The 15205-nt window shown below is 51.2% G+C and overlaps 1 long non-coding RNA gene across 1 annotated transcript; it reads right to left on the reverse strand.

The window, feature by feature from the left end:
• Nucleotides 1-9936: 9936 nt before the first annotated feature.
• On the reverse strand, nt 9937-13953 carry LOC128571176 (uncharacterized). The gene is made up of 3 exons (XR_008375691.1): nt 13882-13953; nt 13373-13522; nt 9937-10923 (listed from the first exon to the last, which is right to left on the reverse strand). It is a non-coding gene; the product is annotated as an uncharacterized LOC128571176 (long non-coding RNA).
• Between the last annotated feature and the right edge of the window lie 1252 nt (nt 13954-15205).

Genomic DNA, 15205 nt, shown 5'->3' on the forward strand with positions numbered 1-15205 from the left:
ACCAAACATGCTGTGTATTCTTCTGTGACTGGGTGGCGCCTGTGGCTCAGTGAGAAGGGCGCTGGCCCCATATGCCCAGGGTGGCGGGTTCAAACCCAGCCCCGGCCAAACTGCAACCAAAAAATAGCCGGGCGTTGTGGTGGGCGCCTGTAGTCCCAGCTGCTCGGGAGGCTGAGGCAGGAGAATCGCCTAAGCCCAGGAGTTGGAGGTTGCTGTGAGCTGTGTGATGCCACTGCACTCTACCAAGGGCAATAAAGTGAAACTCTGTCTCTACAAAAAAAAAAAAAAAAAAAAGAAAGAAATGTAATAATCAGACACATGTTAATACATCTTGATCTCCCTCGTTCTTTTTTTTCATCAGCTACACGGTATTCCAGAGTGCTGATACTCTAGTCCTTTTTTTTTTTTTTACATCATCTATTCCTTATTGGTAGACAATTTTTCCATGTTTCAGAATACACGAAAGTGTAATAAACGTCTTTTAACACACTGGGGCGGAGGAGGGGTGGGGTTGAGGCACATGTGGGAAATACGGGTTCCTGCACCTGCCACAGAGGAGTCTGAGAAGAGACCAAGGAGGAGGCCGAGGTTCTGAGAGGACACCCAGATGGCTGCCGCCCCTCCCGGCGCCCAGGCCAGGGCGTTCACCCCCTCCAGCCTCCCGGCTCTGAGGTCTGCGCTCCCTGGGGCCATCCCAGGCCCTCCCGGGCCCTGGGGGGCTCCAGCCCCTCCGCCACCGCGCGAGCTGCAGACCTGCCAGCGCCTCGGAGGAACCAAAAAAAGCCGGCGCGTGGTGCACGCGCGAGCGGCGCTGGGCCCTGATGCTGCCGTTTTTAGTGCGCATGGAGCCCAGAATATAGACTTCATCACCCCCAGGAAACGCGGCCATATATTTTTGGTTGCATAAGCAAACGAAATTAGAAATCTGGAACGCTTTCAAGACCTTTAGATGCGAGCTCTCAGCAGCGCGGGGGGGACCAGGAGAGAGACAGATGGGGATTAGGCGAGTTGAGCATCAGGAGAATAATTTCCTCTTTTAATTTGGGTTCCATCGACAAGTAAAAAAGCATTAGCGGCCCATTATGTAACCGGCGCCAGAGCCCAGCTCTGATAAGCGACCAGCCGCGCAGCGAGCCAGCCCGCTGCCCTTCGCCTCTGCGCCCCTGCCCGGGCCACACTGCGTCAGCAGCCCCAGGACTGTTAGGCAGGGCTATTGTTAGCTGCGCTGTGCACAGCAGGTCCCAGAGAGCTCCAGTGAGCTGGCAATGTGCGGGCAGGAGGACTCGAACCCCTTGCTTGTTTGAGAGAAATTATCCACTAGATACTGCCCCACTATGATTCCATAGTGTTGAAAACAGACTAAAGGCATTCCTTACAAGATTGTATGAAATAATAAAAATTGGAAGCTACGAAAATATTTGACAATAGGGAGAATGGTCAAATGAATTATGTATCATTCATGCTATTGCATTATTATAAGTGTTTTTTTTTTAAACCAAGGGGTATGCCTAAGTGATCTACAAATAGAATCAAGCAGAAAAAGAGCAAGTTGCAGAAACATGAATAGTATGATCTTATTAATGTCAAAAGATAAAAACAAACCACACATCACTGTAAAGCTTTCTTTTTCTTGGAATCTGTAAGGTGCATGAGGTGAAAGTTGATGCACCTGAAAGGCCTCCCAGGGTGGCACCCATAGCTCAGTGGGTAGGGCACTGGCCACTGAACTGAACCACTGAACCAGGCTGACGGGTTCAAATCCAGCCCGGGCCTGCTAAAACAACAGTGACAACTGCAACAAAAAAAATAGCTGGGCGTTGTGGCGGGCGCCTGTAGTCCCAGCTACTTAGGAAGCTGAGGCAAGAGAATCACTTGAGCCGAAGAGTTTGAGGTTGCTGTGAGCTGTGACGCCATGGCACTCTACCAAGGACGACAAAGTGAGACTCTGTCTCAAAAAAAAAAAAAAAAACAGGCCTCCCAGGGCAGTCACTGCATGGATATGGGGGTCACCTTTGGAGAGCAGCAAGGCATAAATGCAGGTGGGCGGGAATTGCACGTTTTGCTCTGCATACTTCTGTAGTAATTGAGTTTCTTACACCAGAATGTGCTGTGTGTGGTTGGGTCGTTAAGAAGCAAATCCCCAAAGATGTAAAGGTTGGGGCAACCTTGCAGACGGGCTGGCCTGCACTTCCAGGTGCCTTTTCAGAAAGCAAGTAAAAATTATGGAGAAGCCTAAACTTAGAGCAGAAGGTGGGAGGCAGGGAGGATCTTAAAGAATATCTGGCCCAGCACCTCGTTATCTGGCCCAGAGTGGGAGAGGGACTTCTCTCCACTTCTCGTGCCAGTGGGCAGCAGGCTGGTGGAGGCAGAGCTGTGGGCTGTTAGCCTGTGGTTCTTCCACCACCAGGCCACTCTGCCCTGCCAGTCCCAAAATGTGCTGCGGTCACAGGGGTACAGGAAAAAGAGGTAGGAAGACAAGAACTAGGATTCATGTGGCAGGGTAGGTGGGAGCATTTTGGCGTCTATTACTTCAGTCATCCATCAAATAAACATGGGTTGAGGTTCTGGTGGAGGGTTTTTATTTTGTTTTGTTTTTACTCAGTCGCCCTGGGGTTGAGTGCCATGGCATCATAGCTCATAGAACCTTAAACTCTTGGGCTCAATGATTCTCTTGCCTCAGCCTCCCAAGTAGCTGGGAGGGACTACAGGCACCTGACTACATGCGTGGCTCTCACTCTTGCTCAGGCTGGTCTTGAACTCCTCAGGCAATCCACCCATCCCAGAGTGCTAGGATTATAGGCATGAGCCACAGGGCCTGGCCTGGGTCTGGTGGTTTTAAAACATGTCTGAAAATTATTTTACACTCTTCTCATTGAAAGGTGGGGCCTCTGTCCCCTCTCCTTGAATCTGGGTTGACCTTAGCAACTCACTTTTTATACACAGTGTAAAGGAAAATAAAAATCTCAGGACCTCCTTCCTCCCCAAATCCTTATGCAAAAAGGAACATCAGGCCTGGAAGCTGAGTCAAGCAACAGCCCCTTCCAAACGAACAGGTGTTACTAACATTATGTGTTAGCCAGATCCCAGGTAAAAGACCTCAGGCCTCTCCAAGGACTGGCCCACAGATCAGTTATGAGGAAATTCCTTGCCGTCTTCTCATAAACCAGGACATGCAAATTGTAACTTTAGGGTACAGGATAAGTCCAGCTCCTAAAACTAAAGTCCATTGGATTCCACAAATTTATCTTCCCAGGTGCAGAACAGAGACAAGAAGAGATCATTCTTTCACCTACCCAGGGATATATACATAATTGATTCTTCCTTCACTCCCTTTTTCTTTTCAAATATTAACCTTATCTTATGTATAAATGAAGATGTCCTGGGCCTCCCACGATGGTAACCATTCGCCTGCCTGCCCACACCCCTCCTCCTTTTTCTTCCTGTGCGCCCTATCCCCTTAAATACCGAAGTCCTCAAATTCCTCTTCAGAGGAAAAAAACAATCACAGATGTATCTGTGACTCCCTTTTCCCTGATGTGTCTTCAAATTTGGTTTTAATAAATCTCCATTGATTGAGATCTTTGCCTCACTTACTTTGGGTCATCAGCAGAATGCAGTGGAAGTGATCCTGCCTGCCTTCCAAGGGGAGATCAGACAAGGCCATGCAGCTTCCTCTGGCTGTCTTGGGAGGCCAGCTCTGGGGGAGGTCTGACTACTCCGAGATTGCTGTGCTGGAGAAACCACTTGCAGCACTTTGGTGGAGAGCGCAGCTCACTCCCAGCCAGTCGCATCAGCTACCACCATGCACCTGTGCCATCTTATGCATCCACCCCCCTGGAGCCTTTGGATGAACACAATCCATGGCAGACCCCAAGTAAGAACTGCCTGCCTCAGACCATCTCAAGTTCCAGACTCACGAAACCAAGTAAAATGAGAGAAAAAAAAAAAAGCCACTAAGTTATGGGGTGATTTGTTACAATACAATAATACCTGAAAAGCAGTTTATTCTGTGTCAGGCACGTGCACAGAGGGGTAGGACAGCGAATAAACATGGGGAAGCCAGACACGCATGCAGATAATTATAAAATAACATGGTATGTGCACTGATGGAGTCATCTGTGGGTAATAGGGGAGCAGAGCTGAAGAGTCTAATCTAGGCTGGGTGGAGTCTGAGTTTTTCTGGAGCAGGTGACATTGAACTAGCTTTGAAAGGTGAGTAAGGGCTGACCAGGTAAAGGAGCGAGGTGAGGAAGGAAAGGCATTTCAGACCGAAGGAGTGAGTGCTAGAGGTGAGCTGTAGAAAGATGTCTGCCTGGGGACTCTATGAAGCAGGCCCTGAGGCTGAGCAGATTGACAGGGACCCCAGATTGTGGGAGCCTTGAGGACAGGCCAAGAGCTTGGATTGGGAGCAATTGGAGACATGGGAGGTAGGGGAAGGAGATGGGGCCTCCTGGGAGCAGCACCTGGAAGAGAGCTCAGGAAACCCAGAGCTCATGGGGTAGAAAAGGCTGGAAGGAATGAGAGGTGAAAAGGATTTAGGAAATAAATTGTCAGGCCTGGGCACCTGCCTAGGAGTGTCATGGGCAGCTCTTGGGTTTTTCTCTTGGGTGACAGGGCCAGCAGTGGCACTGTCAGCTTAGAGAGCCCTGGAAGAAAAGTGGGTATGAGAAAAGGAGGGTCTGATTTGGCCTCTGATTTGGCCTTTTGCAGCATCCAGGCAAGTCCAGGTGGGGACACTCAGTGGTATATTAGACGCAGGAATCTAAAGCATGGGCGGAGTCTGGGAGAGATGGGTGGAGAGGGCTGACACTCCCTCCAACGTGCTGAATGAATGAACAGTGAGTGCGCGAAGGTACACACAGGTGGTTGTTGAGTTTTGTAGGACTGATGAGGTGGCTTGGGGATGTGGAACAGGCCCGGGGGGCTGGCCCCACTGCTGAAATTGGGAGGTGTAGGTGGAAGCCAAATGTGATGACCAAAAGCCTGGTAACCCATGGTCAAAGCTCCCAGGACATGTGCCAACAGATAGGCGGCAAGAAAGTACAAAAGAGGAGAATACAGAAGTTGAGAGAGGCAGGCGTAGATCCAAGAAACGTTAATTTAATGGCTACTGAATGCCTGGCAATATGCTTCACTTATACAGCAGAACCTCTGTTCTACTGTGTAAGAGACTATAACAAACTGGTCAGCATACAGAGGTGGTCAATGTAAGGACCTAGGCCACTGTACTGAAATGTACGTGTTTGGTCTATGAAAATTGGGTCAATGTAAGAAGGTGGTCCCATGTAAGGACGTGGTCAACTCTGCAGGTTCTATTGCATATTTAATTTAACCCTTAGGTCAACCCATTCACTGAGCCAACAAATATTGTTTGAGCACCTACTATGTGACAGGCACTGGACCACATGCTGGGTATCCACTGGTGGATAAAGCAAACACCACCCCTGCCTCATGGAACTTAGGGTCTAGTGGAGGTTATTATTCCCATTTTACAAAAGCTCAGAGAGATTAAGTAACCTGCCCAAGGTCACACAGCTGGAGAAGTATCTGACTCGACGTCCGGATGCCTCAGATCACCTGAGCATGGCAGCTGGGAGAGGAAACAGCAGGGCTGGGGTAGGGGCAACCCAACCAGACCAGGGGCCCAGGTCTGCAGGGAGTCTGAGAGCCATCCAGGGAACTTAGGCTGGGCCAGACCTGCATTTCAGGGGACTTGGGCTCAATCACCTTAAGAGAGCAATAGAATTCCTATCACTGAGAGACAGATTTTAGGGCTGGGGTTGATATTTTGGGGGAATGGACAAGGGCCAGGGAACAACTTGAATGCCTCTTAATAGTGGTGCTGATGATGGTGACCCCCAAGCCTCTGCTACACAAAGGGCTCTGCTAAATGCCTCCTAGACGCCATCCTGACTGACTCTCATAGCAATCCCTTACTAGTCCATTTTACTCGTGAGAATACTGAGACAGTGAGAGGTACCAACAACCTGCCTGAGACTACAGAGTCAGGAAAGTGGCAAAGCCACTGGCCTGGGCCCGTGAGACTCCAGAGCTCAGGGTACAACCACTAACCACTCACCTGAGCCCATAGGTGGGGGCTCCAAGCCCAGCTTTGGGGACCTGGGTGATGGCACAGGCCTGAGTTATACCAGGAGCAGCCATGATGCTTCCCTGGCCCACATCCAGGGGCCCGGCACGCTCCTTCCCTGGGCTCAGGGGTCTCCTCCTCTCAACTTTTAGTTACAGCACCTGGACTCTTTTCCCTCCAACTCCTAGAATCAGAAGGAGACAGGAGAGCAGCCTGTCTTACCCTCTCTCATCTTGCAGATTAGGAAACTGAGGCATAGAAAGAAGGTGTTAGTTATCTAAAGTCACCTTGCAAATTAGTGACAGAGCTGGGATTTGATTACAGGTCTTCTGAGTGTGTCTCATACCCTACTCCCACTCTAGGCTCAGAGCAGGACCAGAGCTCTCCCCTACCCTCAACACACACACACACGGTCTTTCCCTATGTTTCCTGTCTCTATTTGAAGGTACTGATCTGAGTTCCTATTTCCAGGTCACCTGTCCATTCGCACCTGCCCACTAAGAGGAGACGGGCAGTAAATGGCACCAAGCAGCTAAAATCAGAGAGAGCCTCAGGCCAAGCAGGAGTAAGACCCTAGGAAGTGATGGGATGGGGCAGGCAGGCAGGTGTATGCCCTTCTAAGGGCGGGCGACTCCAGCTGACCACAGCCAAGTGGTCCCGAAGCTTGTCTAGAGAAACCAGAAATTTTGGTAATAGGTTTACACAGTTTTCTCCCTGCATCAGCAGATAATATACTTGGTTTCAAAGACACAGATATGGCATATGGGTTATGCGAGACAGCGTCCCTCCATCCCTCAGGGACTCACTGCCTGGCAGGTCCCAAAGTAGGAAAACTGAAGACATTTTCCAAGAAACCCAAGGAACCCAGATCATATGCACTTGCCTCTTCCCATAAACCCCAGTGGTTCTCAAGCTTTAGCATCACCAGGGGAGCTTTGCCAATCCTGCCGCCCAGGCTGCGCCCAGGCCAATTAAATTCTAACTCAGTGGTGGGAGCCTTTTTAACAAAGCTCCCCAGGGACTCCTAAAGTGCACCTGTAGCGTCAGCATCAACAAGTAGCTTATTAGAAATGCAAATTATCAAACCCCACCCTAGACCAGCTGAATCAGGATCTCCCAAGGGTGGGGTCCAGCAAACTGTAGTTCGACACCCCTCCCCCCCAGGAGATTCTGATTCTGAAAAAGTTTGAGGGGCACCCTCGGAGACTGGCACGCACATCTGAAAATAACCATCTTAATACGAGACATTCAATTTGAAAATAATTTGGGGGGACCCTTACTCTAATTAATTAATTACCAAGGGCCAAAGAACTCTTCAATTTGGGCTGTTCTTCTTTATTCAATTAGAAATATTCCTTGCTCTAACTTTGGAATTGTGAAACATCCTTTCCTTTACAGTCTGGAGTGAGAAGCCCATCCATGCTACTCCTCCAAGACCCCAACACAATGCTGGCACATAGTAGGTGCTCACTAAATGTCAGTGTCTTACCTTTCCATTTCCCCTTGGAATTTCTCGAGCAGGGGCTAACAGACATCCTACTGCTGTTTTGATTTATACTAAAGTGAGCCTCAGTGCCTGAGTGCACGGTGTGGGGGTGGCCAGGTGGCCAGCTGGCTAGGGATTAGGAAATACTGGGTCTTGTCCAGCTGGAACTGGTTGTCCTTAAGTTAAACCCTTTGCCAAAGCAGAGGGATATAAAGGGAAGTGAATGAAGCAGGAAGCAAATCACATTGATGATTTTATGACATTTCCACAAAATAACCGATCCTATTTCCTTGATTCTACAACACATCATTGATTTCCCAAGAGATTTTTTCTTAGGAAAAATATGCAGGCACAATATGCGTCTACATCAACTACAAAATGCATTTGTGTTTTAGAAATGTGAAAAATGTGTCTCTCAGAGGCTTAGGATTTTCCTATAAGCAACGATTGGAAGGAAGCATGTGAAAATTCAATATAATGATGTGTGTGGGTTTTGGATTATCTTCTGGTCTTTGGGGGTTCTTGTTATGCGTATTAACATAGAGTTTGTGCAATGATTAAAAAAGAAATTCCATTAGCCACAAGAGCCAGAATGTCTCCTGGGGAAGAATATCACAAGATACGGCCTTTGGGAAATCCGCTACAAAGTGGTCCTAGTGTTTAGAGCTTGAATTTAGTCCCTGCACAGCCTTGGGTAGGTCACTTGCAGAGCCTGTTCCTTCACTTGCAAAATGGAAATCATGTTCCTTTCTACCTGGCCTGGCTCCTGTAAGGTTAGAGAATCAAACACAGGGATTACTGAAGGAAGAGCAGGTGGAAACTAATCGGCTTAGCCGGAGGAGGGGGTGTTTCTGGGACTCCACCCTGTCCCAGAATCCCAAGCTCACAGCCTTGTAGCAGATCTCCTCTCTGCAAACGCAGGGCACAGCGGACACCCTCAGTTTCTACAGAGGCCTCCACCTTATTTTCTAGGAAAAACTCAATACCTTAGACTGTCATCACAATCTCAAATTCACTGGTGCCTGGGGATGCCTTCTGGGGGCCAGGAAATGCAGATGCCTGGTCCACCCCATGACAACCAAAGGGCCCAAGACTCCCACCCCTATGGTCTACCTCTTTGGAGGAAATTATTCCCCAGAAAGTTCCTGATAAAAATGCAAAAGCGTCATATTAGCAAGATCAATGTTAAAGTTTGCAACAGAGATTGCGGCCCACAGATGGCCTTCTTTTGGCCTTCATGAGATTTTTTTTTTTTTTTTAATGTTTGAATTTCTCACAAAGCCATAATCCTTTTCATTCCTGTGTCTGCTGCTCGGGCTGTGGAAGGACCGGACGTGGCAGTTCCAACTAGGGCTGCAGGGGCCCCAGAGCACGGAGAGAACTTCCAGAATGCCAGATAACAAGAGCGCCTCGGGCTGCCTCAGCTACCAGCTTCCTGCTGTGGCCTGTGTGGGGAAACTGGAGGAGCATAGAGGGCTTCCCACCCAGGTCATAAAGGAGACCATGTTTTACAACCCCATGGTCAGGGTGAAGAAGATTTCCACCCCAGTAAGAGAGGATAACCAGCTTGTCTTTGTTCACACACTCAGCAGGGTTCCCTGACTACCTCCTCTGTGTCTGGCCTGTGGTCCAGTTATCTCTTAAATTCCCCCAACAGTCTGTAGAAGAGGTATTATTGTCCCCATTTACAGATGACTAAACTGAAGCTCAGAGAGGCCAGGTCACATAGGTGTCCCTCCTCTTCAGAAAACCTGTATCCCATTTGTTCTGCTCTGCTTTCAAGCAGGCTGGGCCAGGGAAGAGGTTGCCAGGTCTTTGCTGGGGGTTACCCACCCAATGCCCACTGTTCCTTCGTTCATTCTGGACACTTTGGCTGGGGTCAGAGTCTCCAGAAGCCCCCTTGGCTTAGGCTGTCTGCCCAGGCAGCCTCACCCAGCCTGCAGAGGTGGGGCTGAGGAAATTTATTGACTGGCCTGGGTGTGCCCTGGTCAGAAGATAGACCCAACAAGGGCACACCCGGGTGGACCAGCTGACCTCTGCCTCATCCTCCAGACCCAGAGGCAGGAAACAGACGTGCTTTCTTAAGGAGTTCTCAAGAAATGCTCAGATTTACTGGGACTCTTCTGCTTATAAAAAGTTTATCTTACAGTGTAGAAACTTTGGAAAATATAGCAAAGGTGTATAAAAATCACCCACAAAGGCACCAGCTGGAGATGACCATTGCTGGGATTTGAGAGTATATTTCTTCTTCAAACCAAAGTTAAACATGAACTACTACTAGGTCGTACCCTTCCCTGGGGGCAGGAGTCACGGTTATTTAGTTCTTTGGCTTTCACTAATTCCATCTTTTTTTTTTTTTTTTTTTGCTGTTTGTGGCCCGGGCCGGATTTGAACCCGCCACCTCCGGTATATGGGGCCGGCACCCTACTCTTTTAGCCACAGGCACCACCCAGTTCCATCATTTTTTACTTGTTTGGAGGGACTTTTTAAAAAATGTTTTCGAGCATGTACCACAGACTTCAGGAAATACTTGTTTAATGAGAGAATCGGCAGGGCCCGGGAATGGTTGGGGCCGGAACACTGGCTGGGTTTAGGCGCACCCATGGCCATTCACCATCTAACTATCTCTGGCGCCCCTGGCATGAGCTCAGCCCTCATCTGACATCACTGGTGTTTGTCCATCTTTAACAAGGGAGATGCAGGTGGAAGGAACGAGCCCCATCCTGATGCTGTCTGTGGTGTCTGGTGCCCAGCAGGATCGCAGGCTCAGAGTTAGTTATCGGGCAGAGAAGAACATGGGGACTGAAGGGCAAGGCTCCTCCCCCTTGAGCCTTCTGAGAGGTTGTTAAGAAAGATGGAAGAGGAGGAACCAGGCTCAGAGACAGCAGGAAGGTGGACAGCAGACACAGGAAGGCTGCTGGTTGTCATCAAGAGAGGCTTCATTGTTGCAGTCAGGTCACTGAGTTTCTCTTGCTGGAGACTTCCAGGAAAGGGGCTGGGGAAGCATCTCTGTGCACTGGGTCTGGGGCCACCTATCCCTGGGCAGGGGGAAAACCAGGGCCTTCAGGAGCCTATTGAGTGAGTGATGGGGCCCAGGCAGCCTGCAGGACAGAGGAGAGTGTGGTCACAAGGCCAAACCCTGTGGGAGGACGGCAGAGACCGTGTCCAGGGCACAAGTTTTCATTACTAGGCTGGGCAGGTTTTCTAAGCCTCTGTAGGCAGCCTGTGCAGGGAGGGGCCGGCTTTGTGATTCTTGGTTGACCCAATCTTCTCTTAGATCCGGGAGCTGCTGGGAGGCTCTGGGCTGAGCTGGCCCACTCTACAAAGGTATTATGCTTTAGGATTCTTCCTGGAAAACCAGCGGGAGGAGGATGCTGACGATGCTGGGCTACTGGCCCAGCTGGATGAGGTGGAGGCTGCTGTTTGAATCTACTTTCTTGCCACGTCCAAGCTGGGTGACCACAGGAAAGCAGGAGATTTCATTTCTCTTGAGTTTCAGTGTCTTCCACAATGAAATGAAGATTTTGCGCGCGCGCGCACACACACGATTTCTTCTCTGCCCTTCCCCCACTCAGGACTGCTAAAAGGATTATGCAAGATGAAATAGGCAAAAGGGCCTGACATATCTAGGTGCTCAATAAACGTCATTCTCCCCAAGCGGTGTTCTCAGAACTGATTGCATACCCCAACTGCCTCAGGGGATTTGTTTAAACCACCAGCTCCTCCCCATCCCCTGCCAGGCAGGTGTGCCTTTTCCTTAAGACCCCGGCTCAGGGAATTCTGAGGCAGCAGGACTCCAGTACAGCACAAAATTTGCCACAAGACTGTTGCCAGATGGGGTCCTGAGCAGGGGTACAGTCTGTCCCCACCCTCAGGGCCTCGGCCACTGGTCCCAGCCTGCGGCCCCTCCCCCTGCAGGCGCTGCAGGCCATGTTGTGAGCTGCCGGTTGCTGGGATGCAGTGTGGGTTTTGTCTGCCTTCCCCACCCCATGCCAACCCGCCCAGCAGGCCCCACTGCCTTGGCAACGCATTGCAAAGTCCACACAAAGGGAAACTGCGCCAGGGAGGCTGGTCCTGCCCGACGCCTGGGGAAGAGTTTCCATAGTAACGCTGACATCACTGGCTCAGTAGGCTGCAGAGTCAGGCCCTGAATGGAGGAGCCTGGGTGTTCCTGCCATGTCGACATGGAGGAGGGTGACACAGGGCTCTGCAACGACGCCACTAGGGCTGGGGGTTGTGGGTAGTAAGGAGGCCGCCCATAGGTTCAAAACCCACACTGCCCCTGACTTACTAGGTGACTCTGAGCAAAACCCAGGGCCTGAGACCCAGGCTCCTCACCTATAAAACAGAACTAACAATCTCTACCTTGCAGTGAGGATCAGATGAAGTCATGTTTAATGCACAGGTATGGGGCAAACTGTAGAGACCTAATCCGGTAGGGGGCAACTTCAGGTGGTTTTCAGAGAAAGATGGGGAGCCTGAGCACACCCCCCGTTACCGGGCCCTTGATGTGGGATCCACAGAGGGGAGCCTGGCATTTGTGAAGGAGAAGGCAGTTACCTCTCAAGCCTCTGCCCCAACCAGGCTGCATCTCCTCAGTGGGGATGAGGCGGGTGATATTTGGGGAGGAAAATCATGGGATGGGGAGACTTTTAGGGGCCAGACGGTGGCTCTGGGGTTTCTGAATTCAGAGGCCCAGGGAGCAGATGAGACAGGCCCCAGTTCATATCTTGTACCATGATGGAGTCAGGATGCAGACGAGGGTTCCCTGGGCCTGGGTGGGCCCTAGGGGTGGAGCCACCTGTTTTTTCTGCACAGTGGCAGTAACAGTGACTCCTCTGCAGGAAATAAACAGTCAGAAGCACAAGGCAAGAGAGGGTGGGACCTGCTGGGATCAGTGAAGCTGTAGGCTGGAGTCCACCCACAGCATGCTGGGCAGAGGGAAGCCGGGCAGCAAGGAGCTGGGAAGGGCCACATGGCTTCCTCTTTGCTGCCCTCCCCTGGGAGGCCCTCTGCAGGAACAGTGCAGTATTCAGCCAAACCCTTTCCGGAGATCTGCCTAAGGGTCCCCACTCCACCCAGCACATATGATGGGGGTCTCCCCAGGCATCAGACACACAGCGGGGGACAATTCCAGGAGAAGGCCTTAGGCACCCAAGGAGCGCTCTGCCTGGCCAGCTCACCCCCACCACCCACTTCTCCCCTCCTCCCCCACAAGCCCGTCTCTTCCAGGGTGGGACCTGCCCTAGGCTCTCCATGTCCAAGGGAATTGCTGCAGTCTGTTCACCCAGCGTCTCGGTCATATAACATCTCCGTGTACCCCAATGTCAGACTTTGCTCACCTTCACCTGGATGCCTGCACCCAGCCCTCCCCTGGCCCACAGGACCTCTCTGGGTTCTCAGCTCCCTTTGGGGAGGACAAACCTCCCACCACACCTGTGGGATTGGTGACTGGACAGTCTCTCTGGAGGCTCCCATGCATTTAAGACAGCCATTCTGACCTCAAAGGCTCTTCCTTGCCTTAGGAAGGCTGTAGGTCTGAATTCCATTTCCTCCTCCCCTGCCCAGGGAAGATCACCCTCCTTCACCTCCAGGGCCCGGAAAGGCACCTGCTGCTTGGGCAGGAAGGGCACAGGCTGCCCCCAAAGCTGCGGTTATGTCACAAGGAATAGAAAGGTGCCATGGGGTCACTTCACTAGGCAGGGGGATGGGGAGACTTGCTGGCACACATGCTGCGCCTGCCGCTGAGTCCCTGTGGACCCTTTGTCCCTCTTGGCCATGAACTGACTCCTGCTCACCCGGCTGAGGCCTCCTGTTCAGCTGGACTGTGACGCACCATTGTTTGGCTCCAAACCAGTTCTGTGAGTGTGGCTCCAGTCCAGTGTCCAGGTGGGGGACAGTCACCCATGGAGTGCCCTAGATGAGGCAGGTACCTGGGGATAGGAACACTGGAAGGTGGAGGGAGAAGGAACATCCCTTTTTGAGGTAGAGGTCCAAGGAACCCACCCCCATCCACCCAGAAGCTGAACTTTGTGCCCACCTGAGACACTCCCAGCAGAAGGAGGCTGCTTTCACCTCCCAAAGCTGCCTGACCCTATGAAATGATGGTGACCAGGCTGGGAGACTAGCCACGCCCTTTGCCTTTGCCTCAGAGAGAGAAGAATTGAGTCAAAGGTTGGAAGCACCTGGCAGGAGGCTCCCTCCCACGCACAGGTCCCCAGGCTGCATCTCTCTGCCTCTTCCCCACAGCAGGGTGGTCCCAATATCCAGGGCCTAGTGTCCCTCTCACATCTGGGGATGAACCCACCTGTTTGGCTTTAGCAAGGTACCCCAAACTGGCTAGATGACGATCATGCTGGGCCAGGTCTTTAGATACCCAGTAGGACTGGGGGCTCAGCTCTTGACTCTTTGCCTTAAGTGTGCTCAACTCAGCACTGATTTGCATAATGTGGTTCTGCATGAAAAACAAGTCAGCCTGCAGTATGGGGAGGACCCCAGCTGTGGCCTGCTGTGGGGAGCTGTCCTTGGCCTGCACTCCCTGTGGCCGGGCTCCCACCTCACCCTGACCTCTACAAATTCCTCAGTAAAGATCTTTCTCCCAAAGTATGGCATCAAGTGGCCTTGGTGGCAAGGATGCATGCTCCCTCTTGGGGAAGTCCTGGGGTTTTCTACTCCTCTGAGGTTGAAATTTTGACACGGGGAATGGGGAGGCTGTGGGGAGGGGGTGCTGTTGAGTGCTCAATTTATGGCAGGCCCTGCACAAAATTTTTCCCTGCTCACTATATCTCTACACCTTCACAAGACCTGCCAAGGAAGAGGGTATCATTTTCAGGGTACCAATAAGGAAAGTGAGTCACAGCCAGGACAGTGTAGGACCAGGAGTCACCCAGGCTTGTCTGACAGGCAGCTCTCTTGTATCACTCGCCATCTCTGACTAAGGAGCACTACCTACTTTGGGCACCACAGGGCTTACTATTCAAAGTGAGCAGGGGTGGGCAGGGTGGGTGAGGCTCCTTCCTCTCTAAGATCTCCAAAAGCTGAGAACTCCCTCTGCCCACCTGGGATTATGGACTGGGGTAAGGGTCCTCCTTTTTTCCTTCCTCTCCTTAGAATATTGGCACCAATATTGGTAGAAGCAGTGTGGGTGCATGGTGACCGGTGAGCCCTCCTTAAGAAATGGCCAAACTCCAGGAGGTTCGCTTGAGGTCAGGAGTTCAAGACCACCCTGAGAAAGAGCGGGGCCCCATCTCTACTAAAAGTAGAAAAATTAGCTGGGCATGGAGATGGGCACCTATAGTCCCAGATCCTCAGGAGGCTGAGATAAGAGAATTGCTTGAATCCAGGAGTTTGAGGTTGCTGTGAGCTAGGCTGAGGCAATGGCAGTCTAGCCTGGGGCAACAGAGTGAGACTCTGTCTCAACAACAACAAAAAGAAATAGCCAAACTAGTACAGTCAGTAAGGCCAGCACTGTATCCTTGAAGTAAGCAGACAGACTGTCTCAGGGCTGAGACAGACCAAACCAGCCCTAAAGGAAGTGAAGAGAAGGTAGGTCAGAAGACTCACTCTCCGAGTGGCTGTTGATTTCAAAAGTCTTGTAAGTATCCAGCACTCAGGCCAGAAAGTGTGTCCTG

This window comes from Nycticebus coucang, chromosome 18, assembly GCF_027406575.1.
Source record: "Nycticebus coucang isolate mNycCou1 chromosome 18, mNycCou1.pri, whole genome shotgun sequence".
Classification (NCBI taxonomy): Eukaryota; Metazoa; Chordata; class Mammalia; order Primates; family Lorisidae; genus Nycticebus; species Nycticebus coucang.